The following is a 22,372-nucleotide window of genomic DNA, read 5'->3' on the forward strand; positions in this document are numbered from 1 at the left end:
ATCTCGCAAAGTGTGCTGCTCGCTAGTACAATTTCGCGCGTACTCGCAAGGAAAATCTCGCGCGAACTTACCCACGCGGTCGTGAACGGGCGCGGCCATCTTGTTTCTCATTCATTGCTATGGTTCTGGGCATGCTTTCTCTATCCTCTCTCAATCTCTGCCATCCTTTGCTTGTTTGAAGTTTTTTTGATCTAATTTTACTTATTATCTATCCCTCTATTTTTCTACCTCTATATTTTTGTGTTTTCTGCAGCTTTTAGTTACTTTTAAACTACTTTTTTAAACTCTTTTCTTTTCTTCTTCACTATTCTATTTCTTCTTTATCATTTAAGTTTATTTCTGCCCAGACCATGGTAAAGGGAGCCGGGAAGCACCCTGAGAAGGGGAAGGGTCCCGCACCCCGTGCCCGGCTCCCGTGCGGGCGTTTAAGGGGGGAGCAAGTGGTCCCGAGGGAGATCTTCAGCGCGGAGGAAGTGGCGGCACTGATCTTCCACGTCCAGCGCCGCCTCCCCAAGACGATCCTGGGAGGCGGCAAGATCGCGACCGGCTATGGCATCCGGGAGCGTCGCAAGCGGTGGGAGAAGGTGTGCCGGGCCATGTACAAGATCTCTGGGGTCCGGCGCACATATAACCAGGCCACCCACCGCTGGACCGATGTCATGGACCGGGAGCGGGACTTGCTGGACGCGCTCGGCGTAGAGGTCCCCGGGCTTGGTGAGTAGTAGTAGTAGTACATTTACTACTCTGTTTTATCCTGCTCTGTTATTTGCAAATCTTTGTTCTTTACCAAGAGCAATAATGCTGCCGATACATTGAGGTAAATTATATTTCAAAATCTTCTATGCATTTCAGGTGCACTGCTCTCCTTCTCAGTAGCCTTGCTTGCTACTATGCTTCTTTGTTTTGTATGTTGTGTTCAGAAGCATTTCATTGGCCTGAGAAATTATGTATGAGTGTACTGTAAAGAAAAGAACTGCGTAATGCTAGACAGTAAGGGTCATATTTTCAATTACCGGCGCATCCCTGCAAAGTAGCAGGGATGCGACAGTAATTGTGTGCCATGCCACCACCACCCATTGGCCCAAAACGTCACAGAAGCCTTACGCATCTGTGCCGTAAAGGCAGCGCATTGCTGGAGTTGCGTGCCAACGATGGCGCAGCTCCAGCAATGCTCTGGGGTACCCTATCTCCCCAATGCTGCATCAAGCCGTACGTCGGCTTCAAGCGCGCAGGGTTTGAGTCATGCATCATTGTCCTAGAAGTGACTGATTGACATCTTGTAGATTTCCCTCAGCCACTTTTAGGATTCGTTCCTGCGCAGGTACGCCCTCCCTTGCGCCGGAACGCCCCCTGATGGCGCAGGGCTTTACAACGTGATGCATCGCCCATATGCCCATATGTGTTTTTTTTTTAATATATACGCCGCACCAACACCATGGCGAGTCTTTTGTTCTGCCGCTGCGTCAGAAAAGGCACGCAACAATGGAGGAAAATGAGCCGCAACTTCCGCAAGGGACTTCTAAATCAGCCCCAACAGACTGAAGTCCAGTCCTTCCTTTAGACACATGGCTATAAGAAGAAATAGTGGCGGTGGTGGCGGGTGGATTGATAGTTTGAGTATTCACTGATCTGCAAGCAGGATGGACTTTATCTGTCACGTGTTGCGCACTGCTGCCTGCTGCAGTGCCAGGCCTAGGCAAACCTCTTTAGTAGTCTGTTTATTGAGTTACATAGGAACTTTCTAAGTCAACGTTCCGCAAATCAGGCAATACGAATAACGTAGTATACCACATGAGATAGATCCCGTGGAATAGTTGTCTATCTATTTGCTATTTTTCCAAAATATGTTGTTATTGTTCTTTTGAAATGTTTGATTTGGTTGAAAAATCTCATCCATGTTTTCTGGTTTTTCTTTCTTTCATGTTGTACATCAGCTCCCCCCAAGGGCAAGAGGACACAGGAGGAGGGTGCTGAGGATGCAGGCCAGGATCGGGCAGGCGAGGGCTCCTTTGCTGGCCCCAGTAAGTTTACATTTTAATAAACAGTACCTATTTTTTCCTAGCGTTCCTCATTCGATTTTTTCTAAATCGTCTTTGATCTTCTTGTAGACTGGATATAAATTCTTATCCTGCCTCGAATATGACTCCCTGTGGTATTACTAGACTATTCTTATTAGTCTGTCTGTGTAGCTAACTAAGATTGGACATTTGGCAATTCCATTGGACTCCCATTATATTCAGCAATACCTCTATGCACTGTCTCCTTACTGACTAGATAGTGTGGCAGAGTCATTCAGCTCCCGAAGTCACCGATTATAGATCCCCAATGATCTCTAGATTATCGTACGCAGGACAAGAGAGTAGTACGGAGTCACAGCACAGTCAAGAAGTGTCAGAGGCACTCATGCTTGCAAAAATTCCAAAACCTTTAGCTCATCCACTCTAGTCTAGAGGAACAAAAACCACAGAGTCTATTTAAGTTTAAAAGCTTTATTAAAAGTAAACACATTTATTAAAATCTACTTTGTCATAAAACTATTTAACTGTAAACGGAAAAGTGGTTAGTGCTGACGATTAATTGGACACATTTCTTGTAGTCGAGCCGAACTCTCACCTGGTTTGAACTTGATCCTGGTCGTGTTCTTAGGACTCAGGAGTCAAGCTTCTGTCTGTTAGGAGAAAAAGTGGTGCGTGTTAAAAATCAAAAGCAAGCATTCATCAGTTGTGCATAAAAGTGCAGCAAGACAACAGCCTTCCCTGGAAAATGGGACATTTTTACTATGGAGTAGACAGTCACAAATTATTACATTGTATTCTGTTTTTTTAACATTTCTCCTAGACCAAATATTATATAGTAGTGAGTGGTGTATTCTAACATTCTTAAATGTACTTTGTAGGTGTAACATCTGGTGACGGGGCCAGCGCGGAGGTGGCTGTGTTGGACCAGGACTCGGAGGCCTCTGGGGAGGAGGCGGCGGTAGAAGAGCTGGCGGACGTTCCTGTGGGGGATCAAACGGTGGTGGCGGAAACAGGTAAGCTATATATTCCTTACTTATTGAGATTGAAGACTGCATAGTGTGCTTTCTGCACGGGTGTATTACAATTACAAATCAACCAGGTAGTAGCCTCCTCGAAATGTACTTCGACTTAGCTGTGAAGTTTTTGGTGAGAAGAATCCCAATAAGTTCTTAGACGAACGTGATGGATGGGATGAACGAAAAGCGAAAGAAGGGTGTAAGTAAGTGGGACGCGAACTTGTATGATGGCTGGCAAAGAAGAACGATATGTGTTTGCTTGGCCCCCGAGGTGGCTGGGAAGGAAAGAATATGGTATGGTGCATGGCTGGGTCAATGATGAAGCAAGGATGGGTGGAAGGACAGCAGCCTGGGTGGGTGAAACAGAAACTGTATGTGTGCGTATACTTTGACTGAATGGATGCCTGGAGCATGGTATTCTCTGACTCTTAGATAGCACATGTGTATCTAGAGAGAGTAGATGGTCGCCAGGTGAAGTAAGTGTTACCTTGAAGAGCATGTACCACCGCACCCGCACGTCCGTTCCAGTGCAGGGAAGGCAAGGAAAAGAAATTGTAAATGTGTCCAATACTATCATGAATAGTAGCAGTACTTTGTATTGCGTTTGCATTCACAGCATATATCTGGTTATTACGGTGGACACTCCGTACCTCTCTTAATAGCTTTAGTTTACTTGTAGTATGTCATTCATGTGTGGGTGTATCACTGTTCACTCAATATTAAGCAAAGCACCTAAAGTCATCTCATCTGTCATTAAATACGTCCCATGTGAAGTGATAGATAATCAAATTAGTTAGCTTCTTCATTTTCCTTTTCTAGTACTCATTTGCACTGTAGGGTGAAAGGTAAATTAATTAAGCAGTAGCCCTTGTAACAGAGTATTCTCAGTGCCACCCGTAATAGAAAAGTAATAGCTTCACCACCTGCATGTACTGGACCGGTACAGTAACGCAAGTCTGTCTCACTCATCATGGTGTGCAACTTTTTTTCTCGGGTGCAAGTTCACTGTGCTGTGTCCATGTCATTCTGCCGGCTTGCATAAGATAACGTACCCATTTCCCTAAACAAGAGAGAAGAAGAAGAATAAGACTGGTGTACTGTCATAGTCGACTGTAATGGAAGTCCATAGTGGTCGTAGAATTAGTTCATTAAACTACCACTACTGTTAGAGCAAGGATGCAGAAGTGGGAGGTTACATAGATACTGTCCTCAATAGTTATGTACTGTGCTTTCAATTTGCTACTTGTACTCTGTGACCCAACTTTCGGCTCAATCACTTTGTGTTATTAATAAGGAGCATTGGTTACAGACTATGTCTTTCTTTCTTCATATAGTTGCTCCTTCCAAATCAACAACAAGGAGGGAGCAGGCTAGATTGGCCCGGCAACGGAGGCTGGAGGCCACAGTCGCCGAATATCGGCGGCTGGTGGCCCTGGAGGAGGAGGAGGACACGCAGTCGAGCGGGGCAACATCCTCGACTGTGACCACTGCATCCTCCTCCGTGACTAAGCCAGCGGGACCGAGCCGGGCTAAGAAAGACGACCGCCACCGCCAAGCAACCGAAATACCAGCTGCCCCCCACAGGAGCTGCAAGGAACGCCAACGCCGCCTACGAGTCCGCATGTCCAACCTGGAGCAGGAGGTCCTGAGGTATAAGAACTTGGTTAAGGGGCTCCGCTCCGAGCTTGCCACCCTCCGCAAGGAGTATGATGCCCATGCCGCATCATGCACCAGCACCAGCGCCCTCCAGTAGTGGAGTGTCCCTTGCCCTTTTTTTATAGACTTTTGGGGGGTGGGATTTGGGAGTTGGGATCGTTTTGGGACGTTTCAGAGACAATCGTTGGGGTTAGGGTGGGTGAGGGAGATTATTTTGTTAGGGCTAAATAAATATATTTTTCAACTTTATCTGACCATACCTGTTTTTTACTGCTTTTCAGTCTGGTGGGTGGGGGGCGGGGGTGTAACAGTAACTTTGTTTTCCTGAACAGTCGTAGGACTTTAGTAGTACAACCGTCAATCTCTTGTCTACTCCGAAATAATACTCCATTATACTACCTCCCACCAAACGCTTATCTTACCTGTAATTTGTGTTAGAAATTAGGGCTAGGCCCAGGGCTGGCTCCAGGTGAAATGGGGATTAATGTTGTCAATCCTGGGCGGGTGACATTTCCTCATTGCGGTGGTACTAGTGGTGTGACACAGTGGCAGTTGCATGCCTATGGAAAAAAAGAAAACGAAACCTTGTTTGTCCTCCTTACTGTAGCATTACAACGGTTACGGTACGATCGAGAAAATAGCAGGTGACAGTACACTAGAACAGTGCCATAATGTAGCCTAACAAATGGTAAAGTATTTGCTTGCAAGTATAACTAGTACTTGCGTTGAATTTATTTGACATTGGCTACTACTACTAGAAGATATAGTACTGAAGCTGAGTAAGTCTAGAAGATATCCTCGTATTCCTTCACCAGCCTGTTGCTGCTATGACCTTATCCTCCCCAGCAAGTGTGTGGAATTATTGATGTCATTTTAGTCAGACATCAAGCAAAACAACACAGCCCGGGGGAAGAGGGTTAGGGTTTGTAAAATGGATGGGAATGGGGGTTTCTTTTTGGGTAGGTTTTGTTGAGAGAAGAAAAAAAAAGCAGAGCATGGACAAACAATAATTGAAGATACAGACAATCTTTGGTTACAAACTAAAGGTAAGCACATGCAGTCACACTCATAGAATAAAAGACAACAATGGATACTGTATCTGTATTGCGTATGTTGTTGGAGTTGTCCTGTTGAATTTGGTAAGTAATAAGCATGCAGCAAACAATTCCTCTTATTGGCGGCACTCCTCCATTCCAGCTGACGCTTCGTCCATCAATGTGGTGACCACTGACAGAAGACACCCTGTCCACTGCCTGCCTGGCGGATGTTGACTGAAACCCGGCCTGTAATTATTGAACGGAAAACAGGAAGTGCTATTACAATACCACTGATAAATAAATAAAAGGTATGTACGCTGTGTGGTGCAAAAAGTCACACTTTGATTTCCCTAATAGACAGTACAATATTTTAGAAATTGCGTGCTCTGTCTGAGTCACCTTTTTAAGGATCAATAAGTATGGCCAAAATATTATAGCGGATCTTTCCCCTCAAGGTAGGTGTACTACTGTGTTTTAGAACAAAATTTGACCTTGAAAAAAAGGCTGTTCCTTATGGATTTTGTCCAAAACACTTCTATCCGGTATTAGACCTTCCCAGGAATGCCCCAGGCAAGACCCGCCAACCCACCCGCAAAAAACCACCCGACAACACCCCCAAACAGCGAAAAAGCTAAATCTCATACTTACAATATCTCTCGGCCTTCGGTCCAAATGCGGCGCTGTTCAGCTAGGTCATCATCATCATCAATCATCATAACTCCTGTTTTCCACCACGGATTTCCTGAAAAGCAAATGCAATCAAGATTAGACTGTCGCAGCAGTGCTTCGACAGAGACCCCGGCCGCAACCCACCCACGAACAGCAGGAAGCCCCCCAAAACGCTACATTGAGCAAGATGTCAGAAGAAATAGCAAAAAAAAGGCTGTTCCTTATGGATTTTGTCCAAAACACTTCTATCCGGTATTAGACCTTCCCAGGAATGCCCCAGGCAAGACCCGCCGGCGCCAACCCACCCGCAAAAAACCACCCGACAACACCCCCAAACAGCGAAAAAGCTAAATCTCATACTTACAATATCTCTCGGCCTTCGGTCCAAATGCGGCGCTGTTCAGCTAGGTCATCATCATCATCAATCATCATAACTCCTGTTTTCCACCACGGATTTCCTGAAAAGCAAATGCAATCAAGATTAGACTGTCGCAGCAGTGCTTCGACAGAGACCCCGGCCGCAACCCACCCACGAACAGCAGGAAGCCCCCCAAAACGCTACATTGAGCAAGATGTCAGAAGAAATAGCAAAAAAAAGGCTGTTCCTTATGGATTTTGTCCAAAACACTTCTATCCGGTATTAGACCTTCCCAGGAATGCCCCAGGCAAGACCCGCCAACCCACCCGCAAAAAAACAACCGACAACACCCCCAAACAGCGAAAAAGCTAAATCTCATACTTACAATATCTCTCGGCCTTCGGTCCAAATGCGGCGCTGTTCAGCTAGGTCATCATCATCAATCATCATAACTCCTGTTTTCCACCACGGATTTCCTGAAAAGAAAATGCAATCAAGATTAGACTGTCGCAGCAGTGCTTCGACAGACACCAAAAATTACCCACAAACCCCCGGAACCCCGCCAAAGAGCACCTCAAAGGCAAGCAAGTCAGCAAAAACGGCAAGAAATTTCCACCTCATATTTGGTCCAAAACACTTTTGTCCATTATTAGAGCTTCACAGCAATGGGCCCAAATCCGTCAACTCACCCGCAAAGAAGTACAACACCCCCACAAGTGCTGAGTCTTTCTTCATTGGGCGTAATCCAGCACTCTGCTTGGAGGGAAATCGCAGTCTGGAGGAGGAGGATAGAGGAGCATGTTCTTCGGAACTTGTGAACCTGAGGAATGTAGACTGCGGCACCTTCAAAGCAATAAGCAAACAAGTGAAGACAGTTCTGATGATGGTCTTGTTTTTGGGATTAGGTGATTAAAGTTTGAAATAAATTAACTGTGCAAAACAAAGAAAGAGAGACACAAAGCACACAGGAATAAAAGGGAATAAGGACGAAAAAGAAAGTTCTTGATTGATTGTCTCATTTTCAGTGCTCGGTGTCAGGGAATAAGAACAAGATTTCGTCATCATACTCTGCGAATTCAGGCTGGATGAGGTCAGTGCCACCGAACAGAGAAAAAATCCCCTCATCTACGTTGCCGTCCTCCTCGTCTTCATGCGGCGTGCTTTCTCGTACTTTGTAATCAGGTGGTATGAGGTGCGGATTCATCTTGATCATTGTCAGCCGCTCCACATTTTTGGGCGAGAGGCGGCTCCGTTTGGGAGTTACAATGCCACCAGCAGCACTGAAAACACGTTCAGAAGACACACTTGCGAGTGGGCAAGACAAATAGTTTATAGCCAGGTTGTAGAGCTGTGGCCACAATTGTTTTTTGCCATGCCAATACTGCAATGGCTCCTCATTAAGAAAGACCACTGTTGAGTCATTCATATAGTCCTGCACCATCGACTCAAGGTCATCAACGGTTCCTCCACTTTGCTTACTTTTTGCTGTGGCTGTGACATTTTTTCGAGAACCATACCCCATCAAACTTAGCCAATCCTCCTCCGCAGCCACTGTTAGTGTTGTCATTGTGTGTGGTGCAGATGATCCAGTTGCCGGTGTCTTTAACGGCTGAGAGGTCACTTGTGCCCCAGCCACAGGTGCAGAAGTGGATTCTTGTGACTGGGGATGGCCTGCTGATGCTGATGCTGATGTACTGGCTTCTCCTTCAATAACCTGCCGTTCTTTTTCAAACCTATTGGCTGACCAGGCTAACCAATGTTTGTACTTTTGAACATCTGCATCATCAAAAGGAAAGAATGCTTCGTCTGCCAGCGCCTTTTTGTAGCGTGGATCCAGAATAGTAGCACAAATGTAATGCTGATCGGACTTGATCTTTTGAAGACGTTCATCACCACGTAGGCGCTCTAATAATTTCTCTGACAAAATGAAATGGTTTTTTTTTTCTTCATCTTCTTTTTCAAACTCAGAAGACACCGCCATCAGTTGGTGCTCCAGCATGCACAACAATGGGATAGCTTTTCCCAAATTACAGTCCTCCTGGCTGACTGCACGCGTGAAGAACTCAAAAGGACGAAGCATGTCTGTCAGGCTTTTAACTATGTCCCATTGCGCCGCAGTCATCCGCAGGTCCTCCTTCTGAGATTTACCCTCTGTGAAGAAATAGTGATCGAGTACCGTATACTGCTCATACAGACGCTCAAGCATGTAGAAGGTTGAGTTCCAACGTGTTGCCACCTCCTGGATGAGTGCTTTCACTGGCATTCTACGTTGAAGTAGCAGTCTCCGCAGATGCTTCCGGGCCTTAAAAGAATGGCTGAAATGGTTGGACATTTTGCGGCAGGTGGCCATTACCGCGAACGCTGCACTGTCTCTATCACTCAAGAATTTTTGAACTACCAGGTTGATACAGTGCGCCAAACATGGCACTCTGAAATAGCCACCCTCCGACATGGCCTTAACTACATTGGAGCCATTATCTGTGGAAACATAACCAATCTTGCGTTTTAGGGGGGATAGCATTGTCAAGACCTTTTTGTTAAACTCTTGCAAAAGGTTTTCTGCTGTGTGACTTTTCTCCAAGCCAAACATGGCTAGTGTTGCATGTTTCCGAGCAGCTTTGAAAACTTTGTCCGGGTCAACACCTGCGTTTAGCTTTGCTTTAACACCTGAAAAAGAGACCCAGTGTGCAGTGATGCACATGTAATCATGGCCTGGGCCACTGGTCCACATGTCTGTTGTCAGATGTATTGTGTGAACAGCACTCTTCTGCAAAGCTGCCCCAATCGCCTGCAGCACATCTTCATGTAGTGCTGGAACCGCAACTCTGGCAAAATAGAACCGGCTCGGAACTTTCCATTTAGGGCAGAGCGTTGCCACTAATTCAAGAAAACCTACCGCTTCTACAAAAGAAAAAGGTAGAAGGTCCACAGCTAGCATTTTAGCCAGCTTAGTGTTATACAGACGCGTCAGTGGGTGGTTGCGTTCATATGGCATGTCTGAAGTAAGCATTGTTCTAATGTTGCCCTGGACCAAGCATTTACGGGCTGATAATGACTTCGTTGACCCAATTTTGCTCGCTGGTGAACTTTTGTGCGTTGGTGTCTCACTCGCTCCAACACTCTTAGTGTGCCTCACATTGGGTGTGCTGCTGACAGGGGTACTGGGTGTAAGGGAAGTGTTTGACACGTCTTCTTCCTGCTCGTCATCATCAGATGAAACATCAACGTTTCCTTGAATTTGGCCTTTCTTGATCGCATCTAGGTGCGCAAACCATTTGACAGTGTGCTGTCTCCTAAGATGACCTCTCTGGCCTCCGGTACCATAGTTGGTACCTGGCTTACCACGACTAACTGCTTGCTTACAAATGGTACAAATGGCAAACTTTGGATTTTTTGGACAAACAGTAAAGAAGTCCCAAACTGGGGACTTGAAGTGTCTGTGGGACATGGAGGAGGCGGCGATACTGGTGGTGGTGGTCATGAAGCTAATGCCAGATGAAGTGGAGGATGTGGATTGCCCAACTTTTGTACGTTTTGCACTTTCACCGCCACTAATTAAGGTCGAGGTTGACGGAGGTCTCTTCTTGCCAGAAAGAAATATGGAAGCGGGACGAGTTAGTGTACTACTTAACTCCAATGATTGTGGTGTTTCCACTGCCTCCTCATCGACAACATCATCATCACGCTCAGCAGCTCTTCGGGCTAGGGTCAAAATGTCTGTTTGCTGCATGCCCGCTGGGGCTGCAGTGACCTTTATGATGACTGGGTCGTCGTTGGCAGAGTCTTCATCAGCAGCAGTATCCGCCACTTCTTGTTGAGACTCATCACACTCCATAACTCTGAGACTTTGGACGAGCTTCCTTTTACGCTTAACTACCTTTGTTTGTTCCCAAGTTTGATCCGTATCATCAGAAGGAGGTGTGCTTGAAGAGGATGTAGACACCACCCTTGATCTCTTCCTTGCTAGGGGTGTGGAAGACAATGAAGGATCATCAGGAGGAGTGGCTTCCTCAAATGATACCTCGCCTTGATTGTCGATTTCCTGATGTGCCCCTACTTCGGGAGGAACAACTATTGTGGGCACTTGTTGTGACCCTCCATGCACCTCTGCTTGCGCATCTCCTTGCGCTGCCTCTCCTTCCACATGTACTTGGGCTTGTACTTGCACATGTGATTGTTGTTGCGGCTGTGGTTGTTCAACACTCGTCAGATGAGCTACAACAACCTGTGTTGATTGAGGGACATTGCTGCTGCTTTCTTGCGATGAGCCAACATCACTGGTCGATGGTGATTGAAGAAGTATACTGGCTGCCTCTGCACCACTCAAGGGCTTGGACTTAAGTTGGCGTGGTGGTGGTGGTGGCACTGAGCCCAATGGAGCGGGGGTGCTGCTGCCAGCTTGGTCCCCAGCAGATCCCGCTGCAGCTGCTGCAGGCATACTTTTTTTTTTACTCCCAAAAAAAGGGGCGGGCGGCACACCAGTGTCCTTGGTAACTTGCTTCTTCTGCTCCTTACTGGCACCTTTCTTGCTAGAGGAGCTACGGGTTACTTTTTTTGGGGCCATCTTCTTCAGAGCAGGTCAGCAGGCAGCAGTTGCACGAGTTGCAGAGGGTTCTGTGTCCAGACGTGACGTCGCGTGACGTTATGCTGCACACACCGCTGCAGGACTTCTTCCTGGCACTGGTGGTTCTGTTGAGTCTTCTTGTGCACCTAAAAGCAATGGAAGACAGAGGAACATCAGTTCAGTTATACACCCCAAAAAATCGACAAAACACAGAAAAATGAGCACAATCCCATGCCATCCATGATGTTTACATTGAAGACACCCCACAGAAAGACTAGGGACATGCAAGTATGCAACACTCACTACCCCTGGGCATAAGGGATGAAAAGTAGGCAAAATAAGTGCAGGCCTCAGACACTGCCTCTCCTCAAAATGGCCCCCTTACACCCCAAGCACATGTTGCCTGTACCAGCCAGCACTCAAGATGGCCACCACCACCACCCACATGGCCAGTCCACATCAACAGTACACCCCCAAAAAACAGAAAAACAGCCAGAAATCACCACAATCCAATGCCATCCATGATGTTTACATCAAAGAGAGTGAGACCACACCACAGGCACACTCAGTCCATGCACCAGCACCACCCCTGGGCAAGGAAAAGGCCACAGCAGCAGCCCCCCAAAAACGACAAAAAACAATAAAACCTGCACAATCCCAGCCCATCCATGGCCTCAATGGTGTTTAAATTCAAGAAGACACCCCACAGAAAGACTAGGCCCATGCAACACTCACCACCCCTGGGCAAAGGGCCACACCAGCAGGCCCAAAAAAACGACAAAAAACAATAAAATCTGCACAATCCCAGCCCATCCATGGCCTCAATGGTGTTTAAATTCAAGAAGACACCCCTCAGAAACACTAGGCCCATGCAACACTCACTACCCCTGGGCATAAGGGATGAAAAGTAGGCAAAATAAGTGCAGGCCTCAGACACTGCCTCTCCTCAAAATGGCCCCCTTACACCCCAAGCACATGTTGCCTGTACCAGCCAGCACTCAAGATGGCCACCACCACCACCCACATGGCCAGTCCACATCAACAGTACACCCCCAAAAAACAGAAAAACAGCCAGAAATCACCACAATCCAATGCCATCCATGATGTTTACATCAAAGAGAGTGAGACCACACCACAGGCACACTCAGTCCATGCACCAGCACCACCCCTGGGCAAGGAAAAGGCCACACCAGCAGCCCCCCAAAAACGACAAAAAACAATAAAATCTGCACAATCCCAGCCCATCCATGGCCTCAATGGTGTTTAAATTCAAGAAGACACCCCACAGAAAGACTAGGCCCATGCAACACTCACCACCCCTGGGCAAAGGGCCACACCAGCAGGCCCAATAAAACGACAAAAAACAATAAAATCTGCACAATCCCAGCCCATCCATGGCCTCAATGGTGTTTAAATTCAAGAAGACACCCCACAGAAAGACTAGGCCCATGCAACACTCACCACCCCTGGGCAAAGGGCCACACCAGCAGGCCCAAAAAAACGACAAAAAACAATAAAATCTGCACAATCCCAGCCCATCCATGGCCTCAATGGTGTTTAAATTCAAGAAGACACCCCTCAGAAACACTAGGCCCATGCAACACTCACTACCCCTGGGCATAAGGGATGAAAAGTAGGCAAAATAAGTGCAGGCCTCAGACACTGCCTCTCCTCAAAATGGCCCCCTTACACCCCAAGCACATGTTGCCTGTACCAGCCAGCACTCAAGATGGCCACCACCACCACCCACATGGCCAGTCCACATCAACAGTACACCCCCAAAAAACAGAAAAACAGCCAGAAATCACCACAATCCAATGCCATCCATGATGTTTACATCAAAGAGAGTGAGACCACACCACAGGCACACTCAGTCCATGCACCAGCACCACCCCTGGGCAAGGAAAAGGCCACACCAGCAGCCCCCCAAAAACGACAAAAAACAATAAAATCTGCACAATCCCAGCCCATCCATGGCCTCAATGGTGTTTAAATTCAAGAAGACACCCCACAGAAAGACTAGGCCCATGCAACACTCACCACCCCTGGGCAAAGGGCCACACCAGCAGGCCCAAAAAAACAACAAAAAACAATAAAATCTGCACAATCCCAGCCCATCCATGGCCTCAATGGTGTTTAAATTCAAGAAGACACCCCTCAGAAACACTAGGCCCATGCAACACTCACTACCCCTGGGCATAAGGGATGAAAAGTAGGCAAAATAAGTGCAGGCCTCAGACACTGCCTCTCCTCAAAATGGCCCCCTTACACCCCAAGCACATGTTGCCTGTACCAGCCAGCACTCAAGATGGCCACCACCACCACCCACATGGCCAGTCCACATCAACAGTACACCCCCAAAAAACAGAAAAACAGCCAGAAATCACCACAATCCAATGCCATCCATGATGTTTACATCAAAGAGAGTGAGACCACACCACAGGCACACTCAGTCCATGCACCAGCACCACCCCTGGGCAAGGAAAAGGCCACACCAGCAGCCCCCCAAAAACGACAAAAAACAATAAAATATGCACAATCCCAGCCCATCCATGGCCTCAATGGTGTTTAAATTCAAGAAGACACCCCACAGAAAGACTAGGCCCATGCAACACTCACCACCCCTGGGCAAAGGGCCACACCAGCAGGCCCAAAAAAACGACAAAAAACAATAAAATCTGCACAATCCCAGCCCATCCATGGCCTCAATGGTGTTTAAATTCAACAAAACAGTTGTATCATGCACCCATAACCAACCCTGGTCCTACTGGATACTGTGGCTACCCACAATATAATTTATTTAATTTTCTGAAAAAGTTCCAAAATTGTACTTGCAGCAACGGTAATGCCCCAAACAAACTTACTTGTGAAAGTTGATTTCTAATCCAAAAGTGATCCAAAGACAGTCAAAAAGGCCTCAAATCCAAATATCCAGCAGCACCCACAAAAAGTAATCCTTCCAGCTCCAGATCCAAATGAAAGTGACCAGGAGATGGACAAAGCACTGGGAGGAGCCTGCTGGACAGGAACAGGAAGTTGGAGACTGTGGGGCACTTCCTTCCTCCCCCCCCCAAAATGGACTCCTTGCAAAAAAAAAGGCCATGCAAATGTCAACCTGAGGAGTGATTCTGATAAAAATCATAATTTTCTGAAGGTTTATCCTGTTTGCTGGTGATTTTCTTGTGCGAAATTGCAAAATCTCTATTTCGCAAGTGCGAGATTGTTCCTTTCCGCCGCAACTACGTGTTCGCAATTGCGAACTCTCGCGAGGTGTGCTGTGCAAGGTGGCAAGCCGCGAGTACGTATTCGCGGGCGACAAACTCCCGCGGGAACACGCAGCAAGATCTAAAATGGCGCGTCACTCGCAAAGAAAAACAACTCGGCAAACGCTAAAATGACGGAAAGTGAACGCCGTGCACCACGCCGCGCGCCGCAACCAAGCAAAAAATCCGCCGCGAGCGGATTCACGGATTTTCGACAAATTCGCGAGCGTTCGCGGATTGCGAATTTGCCGAAAATCCAAAAAATCCGCGAGCGGAGCGGATTTTACGCCCATGCTTATGATCTAGCAGTACTGGCAGATAACCTATCTACGACTGTAGCCAATCTCCTAATTTTTATGTCATTCAGTACATTTTGCCCTGCGGTTCGGGTTGCCAGCCTCCATGTTCTCAAACAGTGCAGCTCTTGTCGTTCTTCCGGCATTCGCTTCTTCTTTGAACAAAGTCTTTCTTTTAACAATGTCTCTCTCTCTCTCTCTTTGGACTCTGAGAAGCTGACAATTTTCTCCGCAAACAGTTTAAAGTCCTGTAGAAAACAGACAACCCTAGCCCTTCTCCATCCGCTAAAAGGAAACCCCTACCATTTCTCTTCTTCCACTCGGCGCTAGGTTATCTTGCAGTAATTTTTCAAAGTCCTTTCAAAAAGTCTTTTTGCAACAAAGTGTTAGTCCAAAACAATGAGCATTCCAAGAACTTCCACTACCCGCTCAAGCATTTCTAACCGAAGGAGGGTTCCCTCCAACACTGGATATCGTGAACAGCAAACTGGAAATTCAACTGTTTCTAAAATCAATTTTCTTATTCCGCTTAGGAGAGGAGGATAGACGATGTTGAGTGTCAGCAACCTTTCGGTCTCCGCCCCCGGTAGCAGGAACAGTATTTGTACTGTGATTATCGGATCAGTTCTGATCAGGTTCACTTCCCTGACCCTCCCGGTTCTGTGCCCCACCGACATCTGCAACGAGGTAGGTCCAATCAGGAGTAGAGTATCTTCTACTAGGCACCCGCACCCTCCTTGACCTTCTAAGACCCTCCTCGGCCTGATCCTGGGTATCTTCTTCCTGATCCGAATCTTCGGATATAGGAGCAAGCGTTTCTTCCTGGGCCGACCTCAAACTTAGCCTCCTGTTTCTTCCCGGCCAAGTGGCAGCCTCACACCTTGTTCTCCTATGTCTCGTCCTCCCACTCGGTTCTTGATCACTCTGGTACTGATCTGTGTCTGAATCGTATTCACTGCTGCTCTCTCCTTCAGTTGCGTCTTCAGTCTCACTGCCGTCCTGCCTTCGCTCTTCGTCTGGATCCGATGCGTTCCCAACTTCTTCCGACACCCCCTCAGCTGCTTCGATCCCTTCTTGCGACTCTTCTTCCACTTCTGGGCTTTCGTCTGGGATAGGAGCTGTTTCCTCTAGAGGTGCTGGAACTCTTCGAGTATGGGATGCATGGATCCAATTTGGCAGCCCCCCGCACTTCACCGCGGTGTTCGTGATCAGGATTACCTGAAAGGGCCCACGCCAGCGAACATCTAGGCAGTTCTTCCGGACGTGCTTTTTGACCAACACCCAGTCCCCTGGGTTCAGGTCATGACACAGGTTCCTCGATGCTGGAACTTCAGCCGCATGCACCTGAAGGGACACAGAATGGATGGCGTCAGACAGTCCTTTACAATAATCCAAGATCAGATCATCTGTAATATTCAATAGGGCAGCAGTTGGAACCGTGGGAAGTCTCATGGCCCTCCCCATCAGAATCTCGTGTGGAGAGAGACCTGTCCTCCTGTCAGGGGTGCTGCGCATGCTCATGAGCACTAAAGGAAGGGCATCTGGCCAACTCAAAGATGTGGATGCCACTACTTTAGCCAATCTATTCTTCAAAGTGCCGTTTACTTGTTCCACAATTCCTGAAGCTTCTGGTCGATAGCTACAATGCAGTTTTTGATCGATCTTTAATGTGGAGCACAACATCTTCACTATTTCGCTGTTAAAATGTTTTCCTCTGTCCGATTCCAGAGAGGCAGGCACCCCGAAGCGCGGTATCAACTCCCTGAGCAACAATTTAGCCACTGTGAGTGTATCGCACCTACGTGTAGGGTACGCTTCAACCCATCTGGAAAATACGCATACAATCACCAACACATACCGAAGGCGATTAACTCTTGGCATTTCGATGAAATCTAGTTGCATCCTATTGAAAGGCCCCCCCGACCTCCCAATGTGACTCAGTGTGACTGGTGTTCGTTTGCCTACGTTCAGTTGTTGGCAGGTAACACATCGCTTACATACTGATTCTGCTGCTATTCTAAATTTAGGGCAATACCAAGTTTGCCTAAACACTCTCATCATAGCATCCCTTCCTAGATGTACTGGACCATGTATTTCTCTCGCCATGGGATTAGCTAATTCTTCAGGTAACACAGCCCTCCCATCTGCTGAAACCCAAAAATCCATTTCACTTCGCCCGCAACCTGCTATTTCCCATGCCTTTTTCTCTGTTTCAGGTGCGTTCTCCTGCATCATTCTTAAATCCTCCCAAGTGTCTACAGTTTCTAACATCATACTTAATTCTGTCTTTTCTTCAGCACCATCTATTTCCACTTTTGAAAAAGAATAATCTTGTTCCGCACAATAACGTGCGACCTCATCAGCGTACCTGTTACCTTGTGACACAAAATCTGTATTCTTAGTATGAGCTACACACTTTACTATTGCAATGTCAACTGGACCTTGTAGTGCTTCTAACAACAATCGCACAAATTCTCCATTTCGAATGGGCGAACCAGAGGAGGTCATGTAACCTCTCTGAGACCACAACTGCCCGAAATCATGAACCACACCGAAACCATATTGGCTGTCAGTGTATATGGTGACTCTCTTTCCGTTTCCTGCTATGCAGGCACGGGTTAGGGCAATGATTTCTGCTACCTGTGCGGAATGTACTCCTTCCAGGCAAGCGGCTTCCACAACTCCAGTAATGGTACAAACAGCATAAGCTGCTCTCAACCGACCAGTATCGTCTCTTAAACATGAGCCATCAACAAAATAAATTTCATCGGGGTCAGACAACGGCTCATCCACAATATCTGGTCTGGGTTTCGTGCATAGTTCAGTCACATCAAGGCAATCGTGGTCTTCACATCCTTCGCCTTCTATTACAGTAGGTAATGGCATCAAAGTAGCAGGATTCAAGACAGAGCATCTCCTGAGTATCACGTTCTCCGCGGCAAGAATAACTTGCTCGTAGCGCGTGAGCCTACTATTGGTCAGATGCTGCGTCTTCGTCCTGGTCATTAACAATTCAACTGAATGCGGTACATACACCACTACTGGATGTCCCATCACAATACTCTCGCTCCTTTCAATGCTGACACCCGTTGCAGCAACGGATTTGAGACATCCGGGCAACGCTGCGGCTACTGGATCTAATGTCGCCGAAAAATATACAACTGGTCTACGGGCATTTCCGTGGGTCTGTGCCAAGACTGACAAAGCACATCCCTCTCTCTCACAGCAATAGAGTGAAAATGATTTCTCGTAATCGGGCATTCCCAGAGCCGGAGCACGACATAAATCGTCTCTCAGCTGCAAGAACGCCACCAGACATTCTTCGTCCCATGGTACCGGATCACTCACCTCCTTGTGTGTCAGTTTCTGTAAGGGCTTTGCTTTCAGTGAAAAATTGACTATCCACTGTCGGCAGTAACCTACCATCCCTAGAAACATTCTAACTTCTCTCTGTGTCGTAGGCGCATTCATCTTCATTATCGCCTCAATCCTCTCTGGGGACACCTTGCGTTTTCCTTTTTCTAACCGGTGCCCCAAATATTGTACTTCAGTCAGACAATACTGCAACTTGCTCGGAGATACCTTATGTCCATTTTCGGCTAAATGATTCAGTAAGGCAATTGAATCTGCTTTACAGGCTTCCTCTGTCTCTGACGCAACAAGTAGGTCATCTATGTACTGTACCAGAACCGAATTCTGCGGCAGTACTAGATTTTCGAGATTCTTCTTCAACAACTGATTGAAGATGGATGGGCTGTCTGTGAATCCTTGTGGGATTCGACACCATGTTAAAACGCGATCTTCCATTCTAAAAGCGAAAAGATATCTGCTCTCTTCATCCAATGGGATTGAAAAGAAGGCCTGGCAAAGATCTATCACTGTGAACCATTCTGCTTGACATGGTATTTGAAACAGTATCACTGATGGATTCGGTACCACGGGACAACATGAAACGACTATGTTGTTAATTTTTCGTAAATCCTGCACTATCCTGAATTTCCCACTAGGTTTCTGCAAACCCATAATCGGGGAGTTACAAGGACTACCCACAATTTCTTCCAGTATTCCCTGCTGTATCATTGACTCGATGACAGGTTTTATCCCTGCAATCGTTTCCTGGGACAATTTGTATTGAGGCGTTCTTGGAAACTCGGCATTTGGTTTTACTAGTATTTTTACCGGTTCTACCCCTTTAATCAATCCTATTTCTTCTCCTGTGAAATCCCATACCTCTGACGCCACTGCATCTCTTAAGTCTTGGGGAAGATCTTCTACTGTCAGAGTAGGATATAATTCTATACAGGATTTTGAGTTTGCTACCTTGAAAGTAGCATCATCGTCTGTAGTCTGTACCTCCACTCCTTGCGGGGTGCAGTATATTGTGCAGTTCAATTTGCACAACAAATCCCTTCCTAACAGACATACAGGACTCGAATCACAAACCACAAACTGATGTTCGTTCATATGGTTTCCTATCTTCACAGACACTGGTTCTGTCAATGGACTAGTCAGCCTTTTATTTGCGACTCCTACCACCTGAATTGTTTCCCCTGACATCGGCAAGTCAGGAACCACCGCTGACCTCAGAGTTGATCGGGTAGCCCCAGTATCCACTAAGAACGTTGTGGACACCCTGCCACTTCTGCCTCTACAAATGGCCCTCTTTGATCCACCTCTAGGACTGCCCCGAGGGTACAGTCCTCTTCACTGCTCACACGTTGTCCTGTCAATGGATCAATGTAATAACACTTTTCTTCCTCGATGAAGAGAGGCATTTGTTTAAAGACCTTTCCCCCTGTCGATACCTTCGGTGGCTGTGGGAACTGGGCCCGTGGAGCCGAAGTCCCCCCTTTGGCCACCTTGCTTCCTGGAACTGTCACCTTTGGAGTTGGGACTTCTTGAACCTGCTCTTCTACTTCTAGCTCTCCATTTTCAGGGTTAAAGGGACACTCGCGTCGCCAATGTCCCACCTGGTGACACAAATGGCACTTTGTCGTTTTCTTTAAAGTGGCAAAGTCTACCCTAGGTCTCTGCCCTTCTTCATTATCTTTGTTCTGACCGTTTGGTTTTCGTCCCATCCCCTGTTTCTGCTGGCCACCCTTCCCAGCGGACTGCATTTGCACCACCATCAATTTCTCCTTTAGGTTCTTGGCTTTAGAATCTATCTCGTCACTACAGTATCTTGCATAACGTAAGATCTCATCTAGTGGTTTGTTCTGCCAACAGATTAAATGTTGCTGTATCATCAAACAAATATCAGGTCTCAACCCCAAGACAAACTTTGACACAAACTGCCCTATATCTTTGGGATCCATTACATCGAGTCCACTGTATTGTTTGAATGTTTTCAATAATCTCTCATAAAACTCGTGAACTGTCTCCTTGGGTTCCTGCCTCGTTCGGTCTATTTTCACCCAATCTATATCCTGTGGTGGTACCTTATCTTTCAGCCATGCTATTACCCTTTCATACTTTCGCATGACAATCTCAGACGGTCCATTAGTCCGAGCATCCCTCACTGGTTCAGTATTTGGCCATTCAACACTAGTTTTGCACGGGGTCCACAAATCAGATGGGACCACGATGTCAAACAACGTGTTCAAATCAATCCACAATACTTTCGAGATTTTTACAAACCTTTCTACCTGCTTATACCACTCAACTGGATTGTCCCTTAACTTCGGAAATGAGTTGGTAAATGCAGCTAAGTCTCCTCTACTCCAGGGCACATGTACATAATTTCCGTTTGATATTTCTCGCAAAGGGAATGCCTCCATATGCATTACCCTTCCCTCGGGGGTCATCACATTTGTACTTCGTCTAACTGTGCCCTTTTTTGACCACCTCTCTTCCCATTTGTCCAATTCTCTCCACACCCTTATCCCTGATACCAGCTCTCTTATGTGTGTTTTTAATCCAGTAGTTCTCTTCTCATCTAGGTCCTGGTCTGCGTACTGCAATCTGTGGTTACTCTGCAATGCCCTTGTCCTAGACAAATCCACGGCATACCTGTCTGCCAAATCAGTCAGTTTCTCATGAAACGCTCTAGCTTTCCTAGTAATATCCTTTGCCATGAACAACAACTCATCCTGTTCATACAATTCTATCCTCTCCAAGGGCAATGTTCCATCTATTATCTCATCAACATCTGATTTTAAACTAGTGACATCGAGTCTCTTTGCCTTAATTTCAGCTTTCAAGACACTAAATTTAGTTCCTCCATCCGCATCTCTCCCATCCCAGCTCCGAGATCTACGTTTAGGTACTGGTGAGTTATAGGGAGTCCTCCCCTGTTCCCATCTCTCTAGGTCCCATGCCTTTCCATCTTCTCGGGGTGGATGGTGAAACACTCCTTCACGCCTCATAGCCCCTCTCTCCCCATCCTGGCTAGTTTCACGGGATGCATGGTAAGATATTCCATTACTCCCTCTTTCTTCACTACTTCCCTGTGATTCCTGATTATTCGAGGCGTGGCGGGACCTATCACTGTTCTCCTTTCTCCAATGTTGAACGTCTTCTCCGAGTACATGATGAAGGCACCTAAACCTATTCTGGAAAGCATGTACCATTTGGTCTCCACCTTTCTCCCAGAGACGGGACATCTCCTCACACTCTACACTCCTACTATTTTGCTCCTGCTGCTCCCTCTCATCCGTAGGACGTGTAACTCCTCTATTCTCCTGACTTTGGCCTTCCCGCCCCTGACTGCTTTCGCTGGCCCCACAATGAGATACAGTCCCGTTACCTCTGCTTTCCCATTCTGGTTCTGGTCTTGACCTATTACTCGGGGTTACTGCGGACCCATCCCATTCCCTCAAATCAGCTCTTAATTCCGTATAGGACTTTGGCCGCGGTCCCCTTAGGTCCATCGGTCCTCTCTGACCTCCCTGTCCTGTGTTGGGACCTACAGATGTATCTAATGGGGTGTTCCACGTTACCGAACCTGGCAATTGCTTCCATGCATTTGTCACGTTATTCCTCTTTTCCATCTCGATCCTTTCTCTATCCAATTGCCTCTGTTCTTCCTCTCTATCCCTCTCTGGGTTATAGATCGATACTATAGGTCCTATGGTAACAGGCACTTGAAGAGCGTCTGGCAATCCAAAGGACTCAACCCTTTCGGTGGCTGGCGTTTTCTGCACCACAAACCTTCCCACTACACTCTGTACTGTACTAGGTTGAGGTGTCTCCCCACCTTTGATAGGTGTCCATTCCGATATAGGGAGAGGTGTATACCCCTCTATGGCATTCCCATCTTCCCTTGCGAGCCCCCTATCTTCTATCACCCCCACTCTCGGAGGTGGTCTGTCCATTAACAATCTGTTTATCAGGTTGTCTTCCGACTCGCTTTCCTCGTCTTCCTCCATAAGGTTTCCTCCTCCTGCCACCTCCCTCATCGGATACATTTTTTCCACCTCAATAGCCTGTACCCTCCACCGCTTTGCTTCCTCATCCCATTTAGAATCTCGCACTGCTCTTACCGATCGCGTCAGTC

This window comes from Lissotriton helveticus, chromosome 4_1, assembly GCF_964261635.1.
Source record: "Lissotriton helveticus chromosome 4_1, aLisHel1.1, whole genome shotgun sequence".
Taxonomy (NCBI): Eukaryota; Metazoa; Chordata; class Amphibia; order Caudata; family Salamandridae; genus Lissotriton; species Lissotriton helveticus.